This window comes from Chelonoidis abingdonii, chromosome 1 (genome assembly GCF_003597395.2).
Source record: "Chelonoidis abingdonii isolate Lonesome George chromosome 1, CheloAbing_2.0, whole genome shotgun sequence".
Taxonomy (NCBI): domain Eukaryota; kingdom Metazoa; phylum Chordata; order Testudines; family Testudinidae; genus Chelonoidis; species Chelonoidis abingdonii.
This window is the reverse complement of record NC_133769.1, coordinates 220,713,864-220,740,448: the sequence shown is the minus strand read 5'-3', so window position 1 is coordinate 220,740,448 and position 26,585 is coordinate 220,713,864. Positions and strand designations below refer to the sequence as shown.

The 26,585-nt window shown below is 41.3% G+C and overlaps 1 protein-coding gene across 6 annotated transcripts in view; it reads right to left on the bottom strand.

Moving 5' to 3' along the window:
• The window catches only part of TAB3 (TGF-beta activated kinase 1 (MAP3K7) binding protein 3), a 67,670-nt gene extending 47,471 nt beyond the window's left edge, over window positions 1-20,199 (bottom strand). For 5 of the 6 annotated variants that reach the window (XM_032777797.2, XM_032777799.2, XM_032777801.2 and 2 more), the window contains exon 1: window positions 20,021-20,199. The gene's annotated coding sequence lies outside the window, so the exon portion shown is untranslated. Of the gene's footprint in view, window positions 1-6,318; window positions 6,416-20,020 lie in introns of those variants that run through there. The other variant, XM_075059778.1, reaches the window with a different exon arrangement.
• Window positions 20,200-26,585: the final 6,386 nt, after the last annotated feature.

Sequence of the window (26,585 nt, the reverse complement as noted above, 5' to 3'; positions counted from 1 at the left end):
AACTCCCACATATAATGCTATGCAGTTTAGCAGAAAATGTACTGAACTGCAAACCAAAAGAACATGAGTCCTAGTCTCAGCTCTTCCACAGGCCACTGTTAATGTTTTTGTCCTTAACCATGCTTAAAATGAGCCATGGTTTCATCCCTTGGGGTGGGGAAGGGGACTATGCACTAATTTTATAGTAAGGTAAAGGAGCTTGCACAATGGCACTTCAGATGGTGGTGGGAGTAGAGAATACAGAACCCAAGTCTGTAATATAATGAAGGCAACTCTTCCATTTTGCCAACAGTCTTTCAGAAGAAATGTTTCAAATTGGATACTTTTGTAATCCACATTAACACAGCATAGCTCTTACAGCTATGAGGTTCATGACTCTGCTACTACTTCAATGCTAAGATATCTGGTTTAGGTGCCTACTTTTACTTCTGAGGATCCCAGCTTCAGTCCCCCAAATTACACAAGCAGGGATGATGTATTACTCCTGAGGGAAATCTGCACCATTGTGCACACAGAGAATTCATGTGTCCCACAGATATTATTTTCCACAGAAAATATATTCTGCCAGAGATGTTCTACAGTTACATCTTTCGCACACCAGGGGCTGCTGTGATGCCAGAACAGAGGCAGTTGACTCAGGGGCTGCAATAGTCAGCAGCTGACATGGAGAGAGCAGAGGCTGCATTCCTCACCGTACACAGCCTGCAGGGCCAGGTGACGCAGCAACAGATATATGAGATGGAGGGAAAAGAGAGTGGGGTACACAGGGCTGCTGTGGGTGGTCACAGACTGGGGTTTAGAAGGACCAGTGAGAGCAGACTGGAGTGGCAGCTGAATGAGTCGGGGTGCAGGGACACATGGGGACAAGGAGAGGAGGGGTGGCGGGACACGTGGGCGGGGGCAGATGTGCCTGACTGATTGGGAGCTGCTAGGGTCTTCATAGGTAGGCTTTCCAACTCCCTAACAATCCCTCCCCTCCCCCAAAATGTTCCATACTTCTCCCACTATACCCAACCCTCCAGGTTCACTCCTAGGCTCCTTCCCAGCAATGACTTCCTTCTCCCTCAGCTCCTTCATTACCCTGACTCCCTGCAAGCCTTTGCATTGTTTCTGAGAGGTTCAAGAAATGCATTTCTGTATTGTAGTTTGAATGAATTATTACTCAAAGTTCTGTATTATTATGCCTAATAAGGAATCTATTTGTCAAAAAACATTTCCTGAATCTTTTTTGTCATCTGTATTATTATAGACATACTCGTTGACAGGTATTTTGAAATAAATTATCAAAATAAATTAGAACTGGCATGATTATATTGTGTTATTTTGACACATAATATATGCAGTCAATACTATCTCTACTAGCAGAACTGCTTACTATCTTAAGATGCTCAGATACTATGGTGATGGAGAACTTGTAAAAACCTATTTATAGGTTTTATTATAATTGTTTTTATGTAAAACCTATATAGATATAGATAGAAAAGTTTCATTTTTTTCCCCACTACTGGAACTTTAACCTAAATTAATACGTTGGCTTTGCCTGCCCTCTTATAGAGGTAGAAGACACTACTTGTTCCATGGCAGCAGCAAAGCATAGCATTATGGGGCCCAGAGACCAACTTACTTCCTCTGGAATTATTTGTGTAGCTCGTCACAAAGAAAACACTAAAAACAACAGCAGTAAGTGAACAGATCAAGAGTCTTCTACTTCTGAAGTGGACACCATGAAAATCCTTTCACTGAGATAATGGCAATTTTTCTGTATTTTATAAACAAATGTTACTTATACCATCCTTAGAAGTCTTATTATAGCAGATGACCCATCAAGCCTTTCCATTTTAATTTATCAAAAGTTTATATATAATCTCTGCCACATAATAACAACCCTGGATTTAAACTTGGCAATATTTCTGTCCAGAAGCAATTAAAAAAAACAAATCTAAAAGCCAAGAGTAGAATTAGCAGGTCAATTCTCTGACTGCACTGAGTATTACTATATAGCTAAATGTATTTCTATTTAATTAAAATTACAGGCACAAAGGAGCACTATAGTACAGATGACAATCATTAAATATGAAGGGATCTCAGCACTACCGAGTAAAATACCAATCAGCACATTTTTATTAAGGAGGCAATCAATTCCTTGAAGATAGCAACAGATCTGTGCTAGAACAGCTGTTAATTGATATACATTTCAGTTTAGAATATCAATACCTGTAGGAAAATGGACATATCCCTAAGGAAATTTATAATACACAGGCAGGCAACATCCTCAATAGTAAAGCTGTACAACGCTTTCTATTGTAAGACCCTATTTTCTTATCCTTTTGCCAAATCAGTATGCTGAAATTTTCCATGCTGAGTGTCTGCCTCAGTCAACCTCACTTTTTTTTTTTGGTAAGTTTCAGCTTAAAAAAAAAAATCAGCCATATACAAGAACAAGATTGGGGAAAAATAAGTTTTGCTCATGTTAAAAATCGTAGTAGTTTCACTGAGAAACTCTATTGCCTCCAGGCTTCGGAGCAAAGATTTGAAATTTGGTTGAGGTGGGGAGAGAGTGTCACCCTGGTCTTAGAGATGTACCTTTTGTAGTCACCATGAATGTCCACCCAAATTTCACCAAATTATGTGCTTCTTATAAATAAATAAATAAATAATCAATCAATCACAGCTTGCATATGCTCATTAGAGACTTGCCAGAGTTTGGAAGCTAAATTCTCTGAAGATCCCAGTTGCACTCCTCATGCTCCATCCCCTTAGAGCTGCCTTGTGCCAACTGGACTGCACATATGCCGTTCCCACAGAGTGACTGAGCATGCTCCATACTAGCAATGCAAATGTTGAGCAGGTCTTTCTCTGCAATTGCTCCTCCTGGTTTCTATAGTACTGGGCACAGGAATTAAGAGATAAAATGGTCTCCTCTCCTTTCAATGCCTCTGCCTGCTGCACCGAGACAGCACAGAAGAAAAGGAAAAAGCAACCACACCGGAATATGGAGTGCTGATGACAGTGGGAAGGGCTCAGGAGCTGGTGGGAATGGTAGGGGTAAACAGGACCAAAAGGTGGTATAAGCAAGCATATGGGGGATTAGGGCCTAAACTGTGGAGAAGGAGGGAACTAGAGTGGAGCACAAGGAACAGAAGAATCTAACCACTCAAGCACATTCCTTTTCAGAACCTAGAACTGAATCAGAGTCTCTACATTCATCTGCTTTGACAAAAAGCTGTGTAACCCAAAATATGCCCACATCTAGAACAACAGCCTATTAATGCTACCAGTTATTCAATTAGCTCCAAGTGGTAGAAGTCTATGCTGTGGATGTAAAGGCCCAAAACCTGAAGACGACCTAAACTGGGGTCAGTGTAGTTCCACATCACAGAATTTCTGAGGGGTTTTAAAGCTTTTTTTAAATTCAGAAATTATGTAAAAGCATGTTAAAAGAACATTTAAAGTTGTAAAGCAAGCACTTAAAAGTCAGCAAATGTTAGAATTAAGGCTATGCAATTTTGATTTGACTCCCTTGTACAAGCATTATGATATAGCCGATTACCTGACCACATACTTCTTCCCCACAGGACCCTTGCGTCATTCAATGAACAAGCCATATGATCTTTAGGTGGTACTCAGCCTTGAGTACTGGCCACCCCTGGCAGTACTGCTTGTGAACACATACCGGGGCACTCAGGGTATCAGATGACAGTTTAGATTTGTTTATTTTTGTTGGCATGATACATGAGTTTTCAGGACCAAATGAAGGCGCTGAGATGCTGCCTGTCTAGACTGTTAGGCCACTGTTTCAGGTAAAATCCTCTCCTCCCCCCCATTAAACACCCAATCCCTGACCACTTGACAGTCAAATTTATCTTCAGCAGTGATACGATGTTAAAACATTGATTTTAATATCTTCTTGGCTGCTCTAACTACTCCCCCCTTTGGCTACCTACTCTTACTTTGGCCAACACTGGTGTAGATATGCATAACATGACTCTCTTATTCTTACATGTTTCCATGAGCAGGGAAATATTTACTAATGTTGGCATTTAAAGTACCATCACTGGCTAGTGAGTTAGCACCCAGCTATATAAGAGGGCGAGTTCATTGCTTCAGACTCTCCACAAACTCAGCTATCACTGTAATTTATGTCACAATTTTAAGATTTTATGTGCCATCATAACAGCTACAGACTTTCATTAAAACATCAGAAAGAAAACCCTGAAAAACCATGAAAGGATTGTCCTTTCATCCCTGGCTAGTACTTAGTCTCCCCACACAACAGTGCAGGTATCGCTGCCGGCAATACTATTTTAACAGGTCTTCAATATTAGCAGTATGTTAAGAAGCTAAAGAACTCAGCTAAATATTTTCTGTTCCTTATAGACTGCTGGAGAAACGTGAAAATATTGTTTGAGAGTTCCATAAGGTCTTCTTTCCAGTAAGTGTTATGTTCACACGGTCATTTTTAAACAGCGATAATCCAAAAGTCACTTGCAGAATTTAATCAAATGTAAACACTGTTAGTCCTCCCCAACGTTAACCAGAAAAGTCAAAAGGCTTTCCTAACTCAAAGTAGGGAGGTAGGTGAGGAGAGTGTTAAATTAATGAGGCTCATAACACCCACAGGAAACTTTAACTACAAAGTCACAACCAAATCATCTGTAAATTTTCCACATTTTGATTCTGACCCTAGAAGCCCACCTGCATCAAATGGCGCCTCAATTAAGTCAGCTAGTATGTGCAGGAGCTTGCACCATCAGGGGAGCTCTTCAGTATTGTGAAAATATCCTACTTTTTCAATGTGATATATGCAAAAGTTAATCTTATTAAAATATTTTAAAGATTCAACTCAGAAAAATTAATGTAAAAACTAGGGCTGTCAATTACAGTTAACACGTGATTAACAAAAAATTAATCGCAGTTAGAAAAATTAGTCGTGATTAATCAGTGTTAATTGCACTGTTAAACAGTAAAATACCAATTGAAATTTATTAAAATATGTTTGGATGTTTTTCTACATTTTCACATATACTGATTTCAATTACAACACAACACAAAGTGTACAGTGCTCACTTTATATTATTTTTGAACATTTTACAGTGCAAATATTTGTAAACAAAGAAATACTGTAGTATTTTTCAATTCACCTCATACAAGTACTATAGTGCAATCTCTCTATCATGAAAATGCAACTTACAAATATAGATATTTTTTGTTGTTACATAACTGCACTCAAAAACTTTAGAGCATCTGGCACATAAATATCTTGCGACGCTGGCTATAACAGTGCCTTGATAATGCCTGTTCTCACTTTCAGGTAACTTCATAAACAAGAAGCAGGCAGCTTTATCTCCTGCAAATATAAACAAATTTGTCTTACCGATTGGCTGAACAAGAAGTAGGACTGAGTGGACTTGTAGGCTCTAAATTTTCACATTGTTTTATTTTTGAATGCAGTTATTTTTCTGTTCCCAAATCCACATTTGTAAGTTCAACTTTCATGATAAAGAGATTACACTACAGTACTTGTATTAAGTGAATTGAAAAATACTGCCGTATATATTTGTTCACTAGCCCGTTCGTTTATAAGCCGACCTCCAAGATGGTTAGGTAAAAAGAGCAAAAAATGTATGACCCTTTCATAAGCCAACCCTATATTTCAGGGGCTGGCAAACTTTGGCTCCCTGCCCATCAGGGTAAGCCACTGGTAGGACGTTGTTTGCCTGGAGCATCTGCAGGCATGGAGGCCCTCAGCTCCCTGTGGCCGAGGTTCGCTGTTCCCAGCCAATGGGAGGTGTGGGAAGTGGCCCACTGGCTGGGAACAGGAAACCGCGGCCACAGGGAGCTGAGGGCCTCCATGCCTGCAGAAGCTCCAGGTAAACAAAATGGCAATGTATTAGATATTCAATTCAATGATTTCATAGAGCTTAAAATCATCAATTTTTGGTGTAGACCTGTTTATAAGCTGCCGCCCGTTCTTTGATGCATGACTTTTTTTACCAAAAATAATCAGCTTATGAATGAGTATATACGGTATTTTTATTTTTTATAGTGCAAACATTTGTAATAAAATATAAAGTGCGCACTGTACACTTTGTATTCTGTGTTATTATTGAAATCAATATATTTGAAAATGTAGAAAACATCTTAAAATATTTAAATGTACTCTATTATCGTTAATCATGCAATTAAATGGAATTCATTATTTTAATCGCTTGACAGCCCTAGTAAAAACATTTTTCACATGGATGCTATGAAAAGAAAAAAAATTCAATGAGGCCTTGATCCTTCAATCAAGATCCATGTGTGCAGATGCTTACTCACTCAGCCCATATTGACATTAGTGGTGCTCAGCATGGATGCCAGGATCTGCCCAGAAGAATAAGATTGCAGGAGCAGGGCCTTCATTTCTTCTCTGGTTCTAAAGCATTTATTCTGATTAGAAGAGCAATTTGCTACACAGTTTTCAAAACAAACAAAACAATCAAATATATTCCAAGTGCTGTCATTGTCCAAAAGACTGCAGTTTTCCAAACAGGCATTAAAGTTTTTCCTTCTGATGTTTACATTAACAACTTCTAAGAATAACTGAGCATGAGAACCAAAAGAGTCCACAATTAAATAAGTGGTCATTTAGCTTAAGTCACAGTTTCATATTCTGAACTACAGTGTTGACAAAAGCCATATTTCTTATTTGTATCTTTTGTTAAGCACTATATTGCACATGTCAAATCTGGCAATAATTAGCACACTCCATTATGAACGATAATTACCGCAAATATCTAAACTTAAATTGTATGCAACATGCTGTAAATTTTAATAAAACTTCTCACAAATTTAGGGAATCCATCATCATGGCAAATCCCAAAGGGACACATTCTCACAAACTGAGCTCCACCTGGATCACTCTCTGGCAAGGTGCTTGAGGTGGTCTGATTGTATATTCAGTTTATGTCCATCACTGACAATCTTGCCTTGCCACTAAAGATTTTGACACCTATGCAATTACTGGTCACATAGGAGCATTTACTGGTGTACACACTTCAGAATTTGTTGATCTTCTGTTCTATTAGTGTATCCATATCAAGAAAGCCATTGAAACTAAACAAGTGCTGATGGAGGCGGTTGCTGGACTTGACTTCAACTATCTCATTTTTGATCTCGTTCTTGATATGCAACAGCTGACGAAGATGACAAGAATCAGAAACATGAAGTGTTCTTCATCCTTCCACGTTTCACTTCCATACAATGGAGTTGGTATAACTGTGGCTCTTTAGATCGACAATTTTGCAGCAAACTTGATGTCACAACATCCCCACAGTGGACCCCGAAGGGTCTGAAACATGGCACAGCTGCAGTTATACACACATCTGTATCTTTTGATTAACCAGACTGATGATGAAAAAGTACCACCAGAAGGTTATCCACTGCAGATGGTTAGGATTCCATCAGCACTACTGCCTATAACAAGGAATGCCACATCCAACTCAGCTACATGGAAGTAAGTTATTTCATAAAACGGAGAAGCAAATGTGTGCAGCCAACAAATGCTTAATGTTTTCCTAATTTTTCCACAACTGTAATATTTAGTAAGATGTATAAAATTAAACATTTCCCTATCATGCTTTTCATAACTCTGCCAACTTCCCATTTGTTAATAAATTTAAACTTACATATCTAGAAACCTTGGATAAATACCAGTAAGGAACTGCAGTAACATCTCTCAATAATATACTCCAGGGATCGGCAACCTTTGGCCTGCTGCCCGCCAGGGTAAGCCACTCCAGGCCAAGGGGGGCGGCGGGAAGCAGCATGAACCCAGGGATGTGCTGGCCGCCGCCCCCCGCCACCCCTCTTGGCCTGAGACAGCGAACTGTGGCCAGTGAGAGCCGCGATCAGCCGAACCTGCTGGTGCGGCAGGTAAACAAACCAGCCCAGCCCATCAGGTGGCTTACCCTGGCAGGCCATGGGCCAAAGGTTGCCGATCCCTGATATACTCTATAAAACTATCTTTAGAACGCTTACTGAAAATAATATAAAGCATCAAATATTTTGTACAGTACATGTTTACTGTTAATACTGTAAACACCACTAGGTTATCAGACAATTAAGATATGCAGACTATCAAATCTGAAGTCGCAAATTCCAATAGACAAGTAATCAGTAAAATACACTTTCCAGACTAACTTCCACCTTCAAATATTTTAGAAATATTTCTGTATAACTGAAAATTATTGAAATTATTACTTAATTATGCCACATAATTCAGTACATCCCCCATGCACACAGAGAGATGTTGCCATATAAGTTGGGTCTCAGTGTTCATTTTCTGAACAGACCAGGATGGATAAAAATCAACGATTTAAAAAAAAAAATCAGATTTTTTTATTTAAATCAAATTTTTTTGATAAAATACTTCCTCAGGAAAAAACCTATCTAAAGATAGTTTTAGATAAGATACATTATAGCTCAGAGATATCTCATCATGGAATAGGTATTATAAATTCTAATTCTATAGTATGAGACAATATATTCATGTAATGTTTAAGAAAAGTTGAGAGTTCCAATAGTTCATGGATTGGGGACCCACTTTATGGGGTTCCAGGGGCTTCTGTATAGATTAACCAAAGTAATCTTTCTATCTGCCCAATGGGACTCAGTGCTCAGTCTAGACGATACCATCAGAGATGCTTAGTTTTGCAGTTCTCATACTGAGGATTTGTGTCTTCAGAGATAACATGCTTGTTAACAACAAAAATGTTTTTAAAAATAAATAAATAAATATACAGAGGTGAGAAACAGACCTCAACCCTATTGTATACACAAATTAGCAGAGGGACAGAGTCAATCCCTTACCTCTTTAAAACTGCAGCGTTTCAAAAAGTTCAATGAATAGTAGATTGTTGGGGGGGTGGAATAGAACTGGACAAGCATGTGTGCAAAACGCAATCAGTGCAACAAAGAAACGCAAGGCATAGTTGCCTGAATGAAACAACATCATGAGAAGTGTTCCTTCTCAGGAGGAAGCTGTGTTGAAGATAATGAAAGGAACATGTCTGAACACGCAGGATCTTCAGGTTGCTAAACTTTTTTATTTCATACTTCTTTCATAAAGACTGCCTGTCTTCCTTCTGGACTAATCTTGAATTCTCATGTTTGAGCAAAAAATGTAGTTGTTACTCTATGGTACACCTCTACCTCTACATAATGCTGTCCTTGGGAGCCAAAAAAAAATCTTATCGCGTTATAGGTGAAACAGCGTTATATCTAACTTGCTTTGATCCACTGGAGTGTGCGGCCCTGCCCCCCCGAAGCATTGCTTTACCACGTTATATCCGAATGTGTGTTATATCGGGTCGCATTATATCGAGGTAAAGGTGTACTATCATTTCAGATGCAGTTGTGATAAAAATACATAGCTGAAATAGGCAGATCTTCCTTTTACAAATTCACCTTTGAAGTAGTACTGAGTGTCAGTGAATACAATGAGTAATACCAAATGAGCAGTATGGTAATAATAATTAAATAACTATATTGACTTATTTTGTTTGGGAGAATCCATCCTCTACAGGATTCTGAAGACTATCCACCTTCAAGATCAGCATCATCTTCTATAGTTTCAGAGTCATCTGCCAATTATAGTGTTTCAGTATCATGTATGTCACATAGCCACAGTATATCAACAGAAAAAAAAATCATCATCATCATTCAGAAACAATGATAGATACGTTTGTTTTAAGAACCAGCAAGATTACAAAAAGAGATCATTCATGAAAAAACTGCCCAGTTTGTTTATGCAACAAACTCTGCTTTCCATATGATTGAGAACCCACATTTCATTAACATGGTTTAGTCATTAAGACCAGGATACAATCCAGCCAACAGGCAGATGTCACAGCCAAATTGCTGGATAAAGTGTATGAAAGAGAAATTGAGCAGTGTGCAAAAGGTCTAGAGGGTAAAATTGTTAACTTGAGTCCTGATGGGTGGAGCAATGTCCACAATGATCCTGTTGTATGTGCTTGTGTAACAACAGAAGAAGGGAATGTCATACTTACAGAAACAATTGATACATCAGGAAATGCATACACAAGAGAATACTTACAAGTGGCAGCAGTAAAAGCTATAACAAACTGTTAAAAATTCAAATGTCTAGCATGCAGCTTGGTCACAAACAACACTGCAAATATATCCAAGATGAGAAGAAATTATTTAGAAGAGAGTCCCAAGCTAATAATATATGGTTGCAGTGCTCATTTGATGCACCTCCTAGCCAAAGACTTCAGTGTTCCAGACATAAAGACTAATAATGTTGAAATTGCAAAATACTTTCGTAACAATCACTTTACAACAGCTGTTCTGAAAAAAAAGTGGGACGAACCAAGTTAACTCTCCCACAAGACATGTGATTGAACTCAGTAGTGGACTGTTTTGAGCACCAGATGAGGAACTGGCCTAATCTGACGACAGTTTGTGAACAAAATCGTGAAAAAATGTATGGAACTGTCACAGCCAAAGTTCTGAACATTGGTCTGAAGAGAAATGTTGAACACATGCTGAGTACCCTGAAGCCTATTTCTGTAGCCTTGAACAAAATGCAGGGAAATAGCTGTTTTATTGCTGATGCTGTTGAAAACTGGAAAGAACTCAGGGAGATCTTAAAAAGAGAAATATGCAACGACAGAGTTAAATTACAAGCATTAAAAAAAATGGGACAAGCACTATCTCTATCTCATTTTCTTGCAAATATTCTCAATACTCGGTACTAGCGTCAAACCTTAACTGCTGAAGAAGAGGAGTTGGCTACGACATGGACATCCAGCAATCATCCCTCCATAATGCCAACTCTAATACACTTCAGAGCTAAGGGTGAACCATTCAAGAAATATATGTTTGCTGATGATGTTTTAAAGAAAGTCACACCAGTGAACTGGTGAAAGTCACTTAAGCATTTGAATTCGGAGACTGTTGAAGTGATAATCTCACTTAACAGCAGTAGCTTCTTCTGTCGGTGTAGAAAGCATATTTTCTTCCTTTAGACTAATTCATTCCAAACTGAGAAATTGTTTGGGACCTGAAAAAGCAGGAAAGCTAGTTTTTCTTTTCCAGATTATGAACAAACAGAAAAATGAAGGTGAAGACAACTGAGTTCGCAGCAGAAGCCAATATTTTAAGTTTCTCATGTTGACCTGGCTGATGTAGTTAAATGAAATATTAAAAAAAAAAAAAAGAAGACTATTTTAATTAAAAACAAACAAACAATCTTAACAAAAACAAACCAGATTTTAAAGACTTGAAATAAATTCAAAAATTCATATACTTGTTTTATTAAAATATTATATGTTTGCTGTGAAGAAAAAAATCCAGAATATATAATATTTGGTTTAGTTAAATAAAACAATTTAAATGTCTGTCTGGTGATGGTCTCCTCCTAATACACCATGGCAAGAAAATCCTCCAAATATTAATGATTAACCTGTTGAACTGTAGATAGTTCACCTCACAATGACTTCAGAAATATCTGCTTCAATTACCTTTGGTAAATGAAATAATCAAACAAACATTCATTCATTTTCTGATATAGCTGTAAAACTAATCTGAAAAGTTTTCAAAATAAATCACTTAAAAATATATATAGTGGGTACCCTTAAAAATGAAAACCTACATCTATCTGAGTTGTGAAGAATATGTATTAAGGTTGTAACAGGGGTTGGCAAACTACAGCATGCATGCCAAAGGTGGCACGCGAGCCGATTTTTGATGGCACTCAGCGGCAGGCTGAGCGGCTAGCCCACCGCCGCTCTGGGGTTCCAGCTGCTGCCCCGTTGCCAGCCAGGGTCCTGGTCGCCGTCCCCACTCAGCACCCGATGCTGGCCTGGGGACCCCCAAGGAACCCCAGGCTGGCAGCAGGCTGAGCAGGCCGGCAGCTGAGACCCCGGCTGGCAGGAGCCGGCGGCTGGAACACCAGAGTGGCAGCGGGCTGAGTCACTCAACCTGCTGCCAGCCTGAGGTTCCATTCACTCAGCCAGCAGTGGGCTGAGCAGCTCAGTCCGCTGCCAGTCTGAGATGCCGGTAGCTCTCAGCAGGGTGCCAGCAGCACTCAACCTGCTGCTGGTCTAGGGTTCCAGCTGTCGGCCCCGCTCAGCCTCCTGCCGGCCTGTGTGAGCAGAACCTCAGGCTGGTAACGGGCTGAGCAGTGCCGGCGGCCAGGATCCCGGCTGGCAGGAGTTGGTGGACAGAACCCCAGACCGGCAGTGGGCTTAGCAGGGCCTGGGATCCTTGTCTGGGGTTCCAGCGCACTGAGTGGGGCTGGTGGCTGGAACCCCAGACAAGGATCACATTAAATTGATAAGATCTGCATTTTAATTTTATTTTAAATGAACCTTCTTAAACATTTTAAAAACCTTATTTACTTTCAATACAACAATAGTTTATTTACATAATATAGACATAGAGAGAGACCTTCTACAACCATTAAAATGTATTACTAGCACACAAAACCTTAATTACAGTGAACTTGGCACACCACTTTTGAAAGGTTGCTGACCTCTGGGTTAGAACAACCAACAAGAATGCACTTTTATATAGGAATCTATGATTAAATCAAGTCTTCCTGACTAGTGTTTTAAATCAAATCCACCCTGCTGGGAGCCCAGCTCTGAAGGCAGAGTCACCATCAGCACTAGCGGAGAAGTAAGGATGGCATAGTATGATATTGCCATTCTCACTTCTGCGCTGCTGCCTGCAGAGCTGGGCCCTCAGTCAGCAGCTGCCATTCTCCGGTTGCCCAGCTCCAAGGGCAGCAGCACAGAAGTAAAGGGTGGCATGATATAGTATTGCCACCCTTACTTCTGTGTTGCTGCTGGTGGAGCGCAGAAGTAAGGATGGCAATACTGCAACCCCTCTAAAATAACCTTGTGACACCCTCCCACACACACACAGGGTCAGGAACCTCAATTTGAGAAACACTGGTCTCCATGAAATCTGTATAGTATAGAGTGAAAGAGACCAGATTTCAGGGTCTGATGTGGTTTTCATGGTCATAAATTTGGAAGGGCCCTAGTTATGATAATGATGACAATTAGAAATACCACCAGCCCTATTACATTTCAGTGATACCTGTACAAACTTATATTTTGTTTTACCAGTGGGTTGTTGTGATGCTTTGAGGCCACAAAGAAATCCAATTTTATGTCTTGAATGCACATATTCCAAAGTGGTCATTTTAACGTGCTGATGGTATCATTGGTTATCCCTGTTTCTAGGATAATGGCACCATTTGACTGCTCCACATCACACCTTATCTTGAAGACGACACAATAAGCCTTCAAATGATGTACAATGTGCATGCGTGTAGAGAGGATATATTAAGTCGATCAAATCAGTGGTGTCTGCCACTCACCTAACACAGTTATCACAACCACTGTACAAAAAAGGGAAATGACCAGAAGTTTCTTTTTAATACATGTTCATACTATTGGGGATTAATATTTCTTAGCATAATGAAAACAAATCCACATATTTTACAGTTTTCATGTTTTTTCCTGGATCATATATTATAAAAAAGTAAATAAAGAATAAAACAACTGGAGCGTGAGCCATTTTATTCCACAGCATTTTATCAGGACTGATAAAACCTCTGTCTTTAGGACATGTCTCTAAACACACATAATGAGTGGGAAACAAGGTATTCAAAGCAAAGGAAGAATAAAAACTTAACAGAGTGGATTAGAGACAAAGATAGGCAGATTGAAGCCTACGTGTTTATTTTAACAGGAGGGGAAGTGCAAAAAATATAGAAAGCATATAAAAATTGCTGCAGGAGTTTTTTTTCCCCTGGACTGCATTCATAAAAAGAAAAACCTGATTTCTTTTGCCACTTTCCTGTCAACAGTCTACTGCCACTTCCCAGGCATCTAAACCCTACAGCAACTAAGAATATGGATAGCAAAGTCCACAACAATCATAATTCAGGTTTTTAATAAAGTGCTCTAAGAATCTTCTCATTGTCACACAACCAATCTTACATTTTTATATGATTTACTGAATTATAATTACAGTGTTATGTTGGTCATTGTAAGACAGTACATAAGGGTTAAAAAAAAAAATCCCAGCTTGTTGGATCAACTTATTTGGTAAAACCTGAGACACGATTTTATGAAGTCTACTAACTATGCAAATTATATTTGCAAGCAATTGAACTTTACTGCACTAATTCTATCGTTTTTAAAAACTTGTTGTAAATTTTGGAAAAGGTCTGCTCACCTGTTGGATCTAGGTCAATTAAAACATTCAGTAAACAGAAGAGCAGATATATGTAGTGGGATCTATCAGGTCTAACACATGTACAGGAGGAGACAGGATCAAGGAAAAAGATAAAACACTAATCTTTCTTTTTTCCTTAAAGACCCAGTGTTACAAAAATTTTGGATTATAATACCTATACCAGCATCATACATTTCTTCTTTATCCAGAGTATCTATGCACTCTTCAACTTTAGCTTATTTCTTTCAGTCTTTCAAGTGGCAAACTTCTGAAATCAAAGTGCCTGGTAGACATTAAAACAGTGGTTTTCAACCAGAAGTACATGTACACTTGGGGGTTCTCAGAAGTCTTCCGGGGGGTACATCAACTCATCTACACATATGCTTAGTTTTACCACAGGCAACATAAAAAGAACTAGCAAATCCAGTACAAACTAAAATTTCATGCCATCACTTGCTTATAATGCTCTATATACTATACACTGAAATGTAAGTATAATATTTATATTCCAATTGATTTTATAATTCTGTAGCAACAATTAGAAAGTAAGCAGTTTTTCAGTAACAGTGTGCTGTGACACTTGTATTTTTATGTCTAATTGTACAAGCAAGTAGTTTTTAAGGTATGTCTACACTACCCACCGGATCCGTGGGTAGTGATCGATTTATCGAGGATCGATGTATCGCATCTCATCTAGACCCGATACATCGATCCCCAAACATGCTCCCTGTCGACTTCGAAACTCCACCAAGGCGAGAGGCGGAAGCGGAGTCGACAGAGGGAGTGGCAACCGTCAATCCCGCACCACAAGGACACGAAGTAAGTCAGTCTAACATTTATTAACTTCAGCTATGCTATTCTCGGAGCTGAAGTTGCATATCTTAGATCGATCCCCCTCCCCTTCCAATGTAGAGCAGGCTTAAGTGAGGTGTAATTTGGGGGTACGTAAGGCAAATAAGATGCCTGAATGGGGTACGGTAGTCTAGAAAGATTGAGAGGCACTGCATTAAAATGTTAACATCAGAACCCCATCTTCTAAGTATTGATTGATAGTAGAATGAGGCTACAGCCAAGATGCCTGCTTATTCTTCATGAAGTAGACAGAACAGGACATTCAATACCACAGAGGTTTCTGCATGTATGTCAGGCTATAATTTATTCAATTTAGGACAGGTATGTGACAAATTTGCAGACAGTTGCTGGCATCTTCAGCATTTGCTCTCCTTTGCAAGACCTGCTTTAAATAAATTATCTGAGGTTCAGTAGAATCTATTGAGGATCTTGTTCTGAAAATAATTTTGAGAAAGCACTTCTGACAGTCAAATAAATTTCTGCCCCAGCCTCCAGGAGGGATTTTTATTTTGTCTAACTCTCTCCTCATTTAGCTGTAATCCCTCACACATATGAATTGGCATTTGACATCTATTTGCATGCAATCTCAGCAAAATGATTATCATCAGTCTTTCACAAGAAAGCCTCATTTCCCATATTCTTGATGCAGACAGATAGCACAAATATATATTGTTTTTAAAATGTGGAGCATGCAGAAGATATGTCTTACACAGCCATTAAAAGGGCACCTTCAACTGAAAAAAAGTAACTAGCCTCTAATTTTTTGCTACTATTTGTTGCTGAAAATAAACATCCAATATTAGTTTGGTTACACTGACCTAGGCAACTTTACTTCTTCCGCTGTATAATTGCCCACTTGGTTTTTGTGAGCCTTCCACACACCAAAGGGCGGGGGGGAGGGGAATATAACTGCAAACCCACAAACATTGGCAGACATTTTTGTTTTATACATTTGGGTCGTTACCCCCAACAAAAAGTTCAAAAGGTGCCCAAGAAAAAGATAATATGGAGGCTCTGATACACAAAAAGGAAACCTCTCCATAGGGTTTATTCTCCATTATGTATGTTTTATTGGATTATTTGACAAAAATCTATGTCTTTCTTGATATATTCAAGTTGGACACATTACCTGGTTCAACTACAACAAGAAATTATTCCAGATTCTTAATATTAATTAAAGCTCATCTTACATTTTTGGAAAGATGTTTCTGAAAGTAAAAAGGTCACTAGACTCAACTATGGTAAAGCATGAGAAAGTGTACACAACCCATTTACCATACCCAAATTTTATTAAGTTTGGAACTATATTACACTCATTAGTTTTGGACATTCACTAAAACTTAGTACATTTCAAAAAAAATGTACTAAGTATAGCAAACATTGAATTAGTCGTTTGACTGTTGGTTGCTGTAAAAGTAAAAACTTTTTTTTAAAAAACCTCAGTGTTACCCAACTTAGAGATGTACTGGTTACAAGTACAAGTTTTATTCTCAACTTTTTCTCAGTAAAGATGGTATTAGGAGGTTCATGTTTATTATTGATTGTGTTTCCAAATCAAAGGGGGCATAAGATGACACTGACAAGTCCTAACAACACACTACAGGACTCAAAAACCTGACTGGTTTGTATCTGGATGATGTATCGCCACCAGAAATATAGTTTCAGCAGGCCAGACTATAAGGAGGCTACTTAACCTACTTCAGGTTAAGTACAAGTGTAAATCTCTGCAGGATTGGGGCAGCTGTCTTGAACTCATGGATCTCAGTTACATCCTAAACAAGTCCACTTAAAGCTACAGGGTTAGCGGAGGCAATATTGAAAATATCATTTGGTCTGCAGAATCTTTATTATCTATGATAATGCAAAAGCAAGAAAGGAATCGTGCTAGATTCCAAGACAAGTTGCTGCTTACGGGAAAAAACTTATTTGTAAATTGAGAAAAATATAATAGAATCACAGAAACAAAACACTACTTGCTACTTTTATGAAATTGTTTTCAGATTAGAACCGTGTTATAGGTTTGAAAAAACAACTGAGGCATAAAAAGACTTTCTATGCATACTTCAACTTAATACTGATAGATTTTTAGGCCGAGAGAGACCATTATGATTACCTATATATGACCTCCTGCATAACACAGGCTACAGAACTTCACCTATTAAGTCCTGCATCATATTCAGTAAATTAACAGCCTGAACTAGAAACATATCAGAACCTGTCTTCATTAACAATTTCTCCAATACCGTCTACCATTATAATACACTACTTTTCTTGGATACTGAAAATTCTTTGCCAAGACCACCTGTGATAAAATACCCCAATATGAAGTTTTGTTGCAGTTCAACTAAATTATGGGTATGGCTACACTTGAAACTTCAAAGCGCTGCTGCGGCAGCGCTTTGAAGTGCAAATGTGGTCACAGCGCCAGCCCAGCACTGCACGTACTCCACATCCTCTACGGTGTAGCTTGCAGCACTGGGAGCCGCGCTCCCAGTGCTGCGGCACTGTTTACACTGAGGCTTTACAGCGCTGTATCTTGCAGCGCTCAGGGGGGTGTTTTTTTCACACCCCTGAGAGCAAAAGTTGCAGCGCTGTAAAGCGCCAGTGTAGTCATGGCCTAAGAAACCTGCTTTTTAGGAGACTTTCTAGATCAATAAGCATGGACAAGTTTATCAACACCTAAGACAAAGTGCCAGTCTGATAAAATCACTTTTAGCTATACAATTTAGGCTATCAAGACTTTTCAATGTCTCCTACTTCAAGAGCTCCTTCAGCATCTTTTTCATCTTATTTGCAAACCCATAGCCTCAGGGCTTGTCTTCACTGCAGAGTTTACTTGAGTTGTAAATTTAGTGTTGTCCCTAACTCAAGTCCCAACACCACAAAAAAACACTAACTCAAGCTGACTGGCTTGATAGGGGCATAGGCCCCAGTTAACAGAACTCTCAGCTGTTAATACAATAAGGCTACATTTACACTACATCCAGGATCAACACTGAGATCGATCCACTGGTAGTCAATTTAGCGGGTCTAGTGAAGACCTGCCAAATCAACAGCAGATCGCTCTCCAGTCGAACCCTATACTCTACCCCCAACGAGAAGAGTAAGGTAAGTCGACCAGACAGTGCAGACCCTGCGGTAACTCGACCTAAGTTGACTCCAGCTACGTTATTCACATAGCTGAAGTTGTGAAATGTAGGTCAACTTACCACGGTAGTGTAGACACAGCCTAACACCTGAGTTAGGCAGTGTGACATTTCACAGTGGCCATTCTCATTCTGCTGTAATGACCCAGCTTCAGTCAAGTCAATAGTTATTTTTGCTTATAAGCCACCTCACTATTATACAAGGCAGCAAGGATCCCTTGGTAATGCACAGTAAACAGAATAGTAGTGCACCATGCGTGCAACCTCACTATCACAAGTTCAATTCACAACTTAACCTGCAGAATATAAAATGACATGAACAGGAGAGAGGGAGAATTTTTATTTTACAAGTAAAAGCTATAGTTTCACTTTATAATATAGATACTTAAAACATGAAATACTAACACCATTTTTCTACTATGTTTATAACATTTTATAAAATGAACAGAAGCTTTGCAAACAGAAACTTCAGGAGTTTTACTTAGGAAAAGAAAGCTTGTCATGTTATTCTACTGTAAGTAGAAAAAAAAATCAGTAGTTTAACTATCAAAATAAACTTTTTTTAAAAAGGCATTTTAACAATTGACAATTTGTACCTTTTTTTTTTTTTGCTATACTGTATGCCAGAGCTAAAATCAAAGATTCTCCACTGATAGTTGATAAATCAGCAGTGAGATTTGTCCTATTAATGTTTATATAAAATGAAAAATGAAAGTCATTGTAGAAAATTATGCTGACAAAGCTTCAGCAACAAATATTCACTGCATAGCCTACTGTAATAATTAGAAAAGCAACTACCATTTTTAAATGATTCCTCAGTTTAAAATAGGCTATAAGACAATTAGCAAACAATGTTAACTGACAATATCATTTAATAATCTTCATAGCCACTTTTACGTAGACTTACAGAAAGATTAGTACAGTGTCTTGCTTTACTTTATTAAGAACCACCTTTAAACCTGGCACATGTAGGCCATGCCACTTTTCCAAAGATAAAGGAATCGTACAGTACGTTTCTGTAACTTTAAAATACAGTCATTCTTGGGCATATTTAACAGGAGCAAAAAAGGGAAAAAAATCTTAGCTAGGGGAAAAAGCTGATATGGGATTACAAGTCATGTCTGAAGGAAGTGTAAACACACCCTCAAGTAGCAATTTCAAAACAGCAGCAATGTATCTATATTAGGCGTAATTAGGGTCCGTCTGCCCCTCTGCTATGTTTGACTGATTACAGAACACAACACGCAGGAGCTCAAGTCTAGCTCTGAGAGAGGCGTCCGCACAGAGCACAACCAGGCCATTGTTACCCCTTCTACGGCCAGAGCCAAACCCGCAGCAGGCTGCAGAGTCAGCATGCCGAAGAGTGGAAAGAGGCGGCGGCAACTCTCCCACCTGCAATGACTTACACCAGAAACAGCCAGACAATAGTTGTGGCCCGCGCAAGAAGCCACCTCCCAGTCACAGACCCGCGCGGCATCACCAGGCAACCCCCACGCCGCCCCCAAACTCACGGAGCCGAAGTTTTGCTGTCCAAACTAGGGGGAGAAGAAAAAGAAGAAGGGGGTACCACGCACCCATCGCCCCCTCCCCAGCCCGTCACAGGAGCGGCGAGTTCCCCCCCGCCCCGCGGCTCGGAGCCTACAAGGAACAGTCACCCCAGCCCGGCCCCCGGTTCCCCCGCCAAGCCCCAGCCCCGAGGCACCGATGCCCTCGCGCCCCTTCGCACCCGGGACCCCACGACCGGCACAGCCCCGCCCGCTTACCGTGCGCTGGGGGGCGGCGGCGGCAGCATGCCCGGCTCCCCCTCGCTATACACGGGGGAGGGGTGGGGGCTGCCCGGGACGCCCCCCTCCTCCGGGGTCCGGCGGGAGGACCTGGGAACTGGTCTCCAGGCAGCGCGAGCTCAGACGAGGGGGCGGGGTGGGGGGGACTGTAGAGCACTGGGCGCGGCCGTAAAGCGCTTCCGGGATCCGGGCGGCCTGGCGTCAAGGGGAGGGCCCAGCCCTCTCTACCCAGGCGCCAACATGGCGCTGCCCAGGCCGGCTGGCCGCCGGTCCAAATATCGCGAGACTTGACGAGAAAAAGGCCCTCGCCGGCGTACAGCGGGAAGGGGTGGACAGGGGCTGGGAGGGCGGCGCAGCGGGCTGAGAGCGTTGGGCCAAAACCCTGGAGCAGGCCCTGTGTTTTGCACGCGCCCTGCCCGCGCGGCGGGGGCCGGGCAGTGCCGCCCGGGGCAGGTTAGTTGCAGCCCGGCCAGAAAAAAAATCACGTGAGATTTAAGGCCTCGCTCGGCGGAATCGCGGCTCCCGCCTTGGGCCCTGCAGAGCCTGGGGGTCTCGACGGGTTTTTTTGTTGTTGTTTTTCATTTTATGCTGTGGAAGGGCCGGCAACTCTCTTCCCTGAGGTGTGATACCCACCACCCCGCCCTAGCTGCAGGCCGACATGGGCAGAGCTGTGCAGATGGGGTGGGGATGGGGACCCATGGAACGGGAGGGGTCTAGTTTGCATTCGGGCCAGGAGTACGCTACAGACCGATGCTGGTATAACTATCTGGCTCGGGGTGTGAACCTCGCTCCCCCTGGGGGACACAGTTACACCAACCACATACACCATGTAGACAGCGCTAAGTCAATGGGAGAGCTTCTTCTGCTGATATAGCTACCACCTCTGGAAGGGGTGGATTAACTACGCTGACGGAGAAGATCTCATCCACACAGAAGAGTCTTCGTTAAAGCACTTCAGTGGGGCAGCTGCGCGAAGTGGGTATTCACCCACGAAAGCTCATGATCCAAAACGTCTGTTAGTCTATAAGGTGCCACAGGATTTTCTGCTGCTTTTGCTGTAGCATTGAAGATGAAGACAAGCCCACTGATTACAAGCTGCACTCACCTACATTGGCCAGGACTATCACTTGCCGTTGCACTCAGCACCTTCTGGCCTTGGTGTGTGGATCTGGAAACGAAATCTTTGCAGGCTAACTGAAGTTTATGCAAATTTTGAGTTTGCTTTTAATTAAATCTATCCTGTATCTGTTCCATTTGTTGGACCATTTATACGTCATTAAAGGAAGAAATCCTCTCTACAACTGTGTTTAGCCTGGTATGCTAAGTGCGAATGGCACATTTTTAAAACAAGTTTTTCAGATGTTTTTTTCCACACTTTCAATTTTCACTAGCAAGTTTGGAAATATCATTTTTTGATGTTTCAATTGTATCTTGATTGTTGCAGAATTCCTTATAGAGCTGATCCAAGTTAATAATTTCCTTCATTCGGAGTACTTCTTTTACAACTCAAGGTTTGGCAAACAAAGCTTCTTATGGAGACCAATTTCAAACATAATGCTGTTAGAAGAGGCCCTGAACCAATTATTAATGTACAAATGCAAAGTCCTAAAACTTAATGAAGTCTTGCTTTACCTTCACTTTTTGGTGTGGTAGTAGTTTTTCCGTCAGTTGTTTGGCTCTGAATAGAGAAGACAGTCCTCTTTTTATGTTCAACATCTTCATCTTAAGATGGGACATCTATATACACATCAATAACGCATAGTTTTGATTCCTCCAATTTAGTTGAAGACACAAGCCACATTGTGGAAAAAAACATGTAAATGCAGGAATACTCACCATCTTTGGTGAACATTTTCTTTTAAGCTACTGGGCAAGACTCCCCTAGTGACTTGAAGTTGGCTGCAATTGCTGGCCAGTTTCTCAAAAGTCAGTTGACTGCTGGGTTAAGGGATAGCCAACTTGTATTCATATGTCACCATACTTCTTTCCATTCAATTTCAACAACAACAACAACAAAAAAACCCTGAATTCTCTGAGCTTTGCAGGGACAGAAAAATGGTTGTAAATTTTCAATAAAATCATAGCCCACAATACTTGCAAATGTGAGTGATTGATTGGCTATGTGTATAGGGAAGTTCATCTCGAATGCAATCATTTTCAGCACGTAACAACTGATACACCAAGTTGTGTTTACCATAGTTCATATTTGCATTATCGGAGTATCCGGTAATACAATTCATGTTAAACTAGTGTTTATCTAGGCTGGTCTTTATAACACAATGAATGCCTCTTGCAGATTCATCATAGTCTTCATAAAAATTGAGCAATTTGACTGAACACCACATGATATGGTAAAGTATTGCAAGCACATCAGAAACATCTTTCTGTTCTCTTTACTTGAGGTGTCAGTTGCTATGGCAAAATACATAGGCTGTTTTGGAGTGAGGGCAATAAATCCCATAAACAATTCCTCACAGACTTTGGGACCAAAACATTAGTCACTAATAGCTCTGTCTTGGTTCTTTCACAAGACAATTTATTAACATAGGAATCCCAAGAATATTTCGCAAGCAAGCTTATTGCCATAGTCCATGCTTTTCCAACTAAGGCTGTGTTTAACTGTGTGGTAAATAGCTGCAATGTCACACTCTGCAATTCTGTCTCTTTCAGTGTTTGAAGAGACAAAGAATTTGCTAATATTTGTCAGACCTTTCATTCGTATGTTTTTCTCCTATAAGTTTTGCTTCTATGCCAATTCATTTGGAATTCATCAGTGAATGTATGGCAGCACAAAGTACAAAATGTTTTATCAGAATTGCTACTGACAGGTTTTACCCAGCTGTATTTTTCTTCCCATTGATGTTTTTATATAGTCTCTTTCTTCTGTTTAGGCCCAGGACTGTCCCACTAATATTGCAAGGCAGCCAGGCTGCTGCATCCGGTCCCACTGGAGCTTTCTCTATGTGGCTGGCTCCGCCCGTAGATACAGAGTTGCAGGAACTGAGTCTGGACGTGACAAGTTGGAGCATTCATCCCACTGTCCTGGCCAAATTCCAATATGGAAAATTACATTCGAGATCCCTTCCTCCCCTCTGCTGCAGTTGCTATTGCATAATTAGTCCCCCGTTCACATCCCATCCTAAATCACTATATGGTATTGTAGCTGAACAGCTGCATGTTCCACTCTAGAGCAGATGCAGTTTGGAGGTGAACAAAGTCCCTCCTGAGACAAACCCCAATACCCCTTTTTGAAGAGAAACTTCCACGGAGGCCAGTGAGAGTTTTGAGTGAGTGGAGATTATAGAAATGGTACTGAAACTAAGGTTGGAAAAGACCTTGGGATCATCCTGAATGGTAGGTACAGGGCATATGTGGAGCTTAGGAAAGGGTCCCTCCTCTACCCTTCCCAGCTGAAGAGCTGCTGGTGCCACTCAAATTTGGCTGTTCACTCTCGGTCCATCTATGAATGGTGTTGTGACTTAGTGCACGGGTTGAAATATGGGATAAAAGGAGTCCTGTGCTGATTTAGTATTGGGCAGCCAATTTTTCATTAAAATTACGTGTGGTCCTTACAGCATAGGTCTGTTGGCATCCCAACCATGGGAGAGGCAGGATAGCAGGTGCTGCCCCCAAGGGTGGGAGGCAATGGGGCAGGGTTGTTGCAGAGCAAGCATAACTGAGAAGTGGTTGGGCCAAACCTGAGCAGCCCTGCGACCCCAGGCGCCAAGTCACAATTCCTGGAATGGGAAGCCAAGCCCAGCCCCACAGGACAGGAGCTGCGGAACTATTTTATACAATCTCTTATTTAGTGTTATTTTGCATTTGTGGAAAACATGGGGCTCTAGCTGTAGTAATAATATTTGTCCACCTACTTATATTGTGTGCTGTAATGGGGCCAGAGTGTTTGCATAGGCAAAGAGTCATCATGAGGTTTCTGCTATTGCAGGGTGCATAGTGGCCACCTGGGCCCAAAGACATAAAGAACAATTGTGCGAGAAACACAGGATATGGCTTAATTTCTAAAGGGCATCAGCCCACGCTGTCTTGTTCTTGATATAGATCCATACATAGCACTTGTTTGTCCTTAGACTGTGAGCCCTACAGGGTAGGACTGATCCTTCTGGCTTCTCTGGCATGTGCCTCACACTTTCTGCCACTGGGGTTTAGGTTCCTGTTTAAACTGAGGCAAGTTAATTAGTCCCACAATGAATCAGCAACAAAACCAGGACTAAGTATTATGAGTTCATGCCTTGCTCAGGTACTTACCCAAAGGGTTCTGACATGTTCACACTGTGTAGACCACATCTTAAAAGGAAAGGTTGTCTTGTTGATCCACTTCCTCTCCCCTGCAAGAGTGCACAGACCACTTCCTCTCCTATTCATGTGGCAACTACAGCAATTGATTACATGGAAAACTAATATTAGTAAAGCATTGAATATATATTTTAGCTTCTTTTAATGTGATTTAGCAGCTGGAAACAAGGAAAGCTGGTATTGTGTCACCAGCCAGTTCTTCTCAAACAGCTGTTTAAAAGCTAGTGCATTAAACAATGGTCTGAAATATGTTAGTGTGTGTGTTTAAAAAAGTAAAATATATTATACTTTGAAAAAATAAGCATCAATACTTCATATTAAAACAGGTAACTGAAAGGAGAATGGAATTCACTGTTAAATTTAATTATAGTAAACCATACTTTCTAGATGAAAATACCCTTGAGTTTATCCCTTGAGTTTATTATTTATGGCAGTAATTATCACCAGACTTATAAAGGCCTCAGGTTGGGATTTAAATTCCATATTCTCTTCATTTTTAAGCAGAACAAAAATGTAGTTAGTTCTGCTTCTGTTTCCTTTTACTGAATAGCAGTCTGAAAGACCCATTTTCCTATTTTGGAAGAAAGCAATTTCATGCGTGTTCATGTCTTAGAATTACAGTCAGAAAAGTTACTTGATAAAAATGACATTTATACCATTCCATTTTTATTTTCTCTCGATTTCCGTATTTACTCCTGGTGAAATTCTGCGCCATTGCACATGCACAGAACTTATGTCCCCTGCGGATTGCTTTGCTCTCTTGCAGAAAAATGACTCTCTGATGAGGAAGCAAAGGGAAGCCACAAAAACGGTCACGTGACTCTTCCCAGCAGTATGCTTCTGGTACCCAGGGCAGCCAGCAGAGAGGTAAAGCACAGTGGGGCAGGGGCGGAACTATGGATGACATGGCTGGTGTCTCCTACCCTGCGCCATGTTCAACTGATAGTCCCAGCTGGGTTGGGGAGGATGGGACTTCCTCTTCCCCTACACAGCATCTGGGTCCAGGTCAGACTGACTCCCAGATTTCTCCCCCCGGTGCAGAAAGTTCTGCAAACTCTGCACTCCCCGCTTCCCGCATCCATTGGTCTTCAGCTACAGGGGGAGGGATCCCTGTGCAGGGAGCTGCTCCCACATGCACCAAACCACCATGCATCCAGATGCCATCATACCCATACTCTCCTGCTGAGCCTCACCCTTCTGCACGCAGAACCCCCCTCCCAATGAGCCCCACTCCCCTGCACCTGGCCCAATCCAACAAGCCACCCGCACCTGGATCCCCACCCCGCTGAGCCCCAACCAGCTGCACCTGGATCCCCACCCCACTGAGCCTCACTCTCGTAGCATCTGGACTGCCCCACTGAGCCTTCCACACCCAGACCCCACACTGCTGAGCCCCAATTACCTTCACCTGGACTCCCCTATAGAGTTCCATTACTGTTGCACTCAGAAGCCCCCGACAAGTCCCTGGGCATCCAAATCCCCCCATACCCAGTCCCACAATGAGCTGCCCGCACCCAGATTGTCCCACACAGAACTGTCAACCCACATCTGGATCCTCCCACTCTAACCCCTCCACACTTGAATCCTGCCTTGCTGAGGCAGCAGGTTTAAAACAAATAAAAATGAGTTCTTCACACAGCACACGGTCAACCTGTGGAACTCCTTACCTGGGGAGGTTGTGAAGGCTAGGACTATAACAGCGTTTAAAAGAGAACTGGATAAATTCATGGACATTATGGCTATTAGCCATGATGGGTAAGGAATGGTGTCCCTAGACTCTGTTTGTTTGTCAGAGGGTGGAGATGGATGGCAGGAGAGAGATCACTTGATCATTACCTGTTAGGTTCACTCCCTCTGGGGCACCTGGCATTGGCCACTGTCGGTAGACAGGATGTTGGGCTCGATGGACCTTTGGTCTGACCCAGTATTGCCGTTCTTATGCCCCTAGCTGGTGCACCTGGCACAGAGGGGCAGGGTTCTGGGGTGTTTCTGGGGCAGGCCTGGTCCTTGCACTATGTCAGGGTTGCGTGCAGCCTCACCGCTGCGTCCATGTTCTGGGGTGAGCTGCACAGTGATCTCTCACCTCTGTGCAGCCAGTAGTCTGTGCTCCCCAATGCCATCCTGGAGCCTCCACATTTATTTGACAAACAAAATTTGCAGAATTTTAAAATATTGTGCACAAAATGTTCTCAGGAATACATATTGAATTAGCTCAGCTTACAAATCAAAA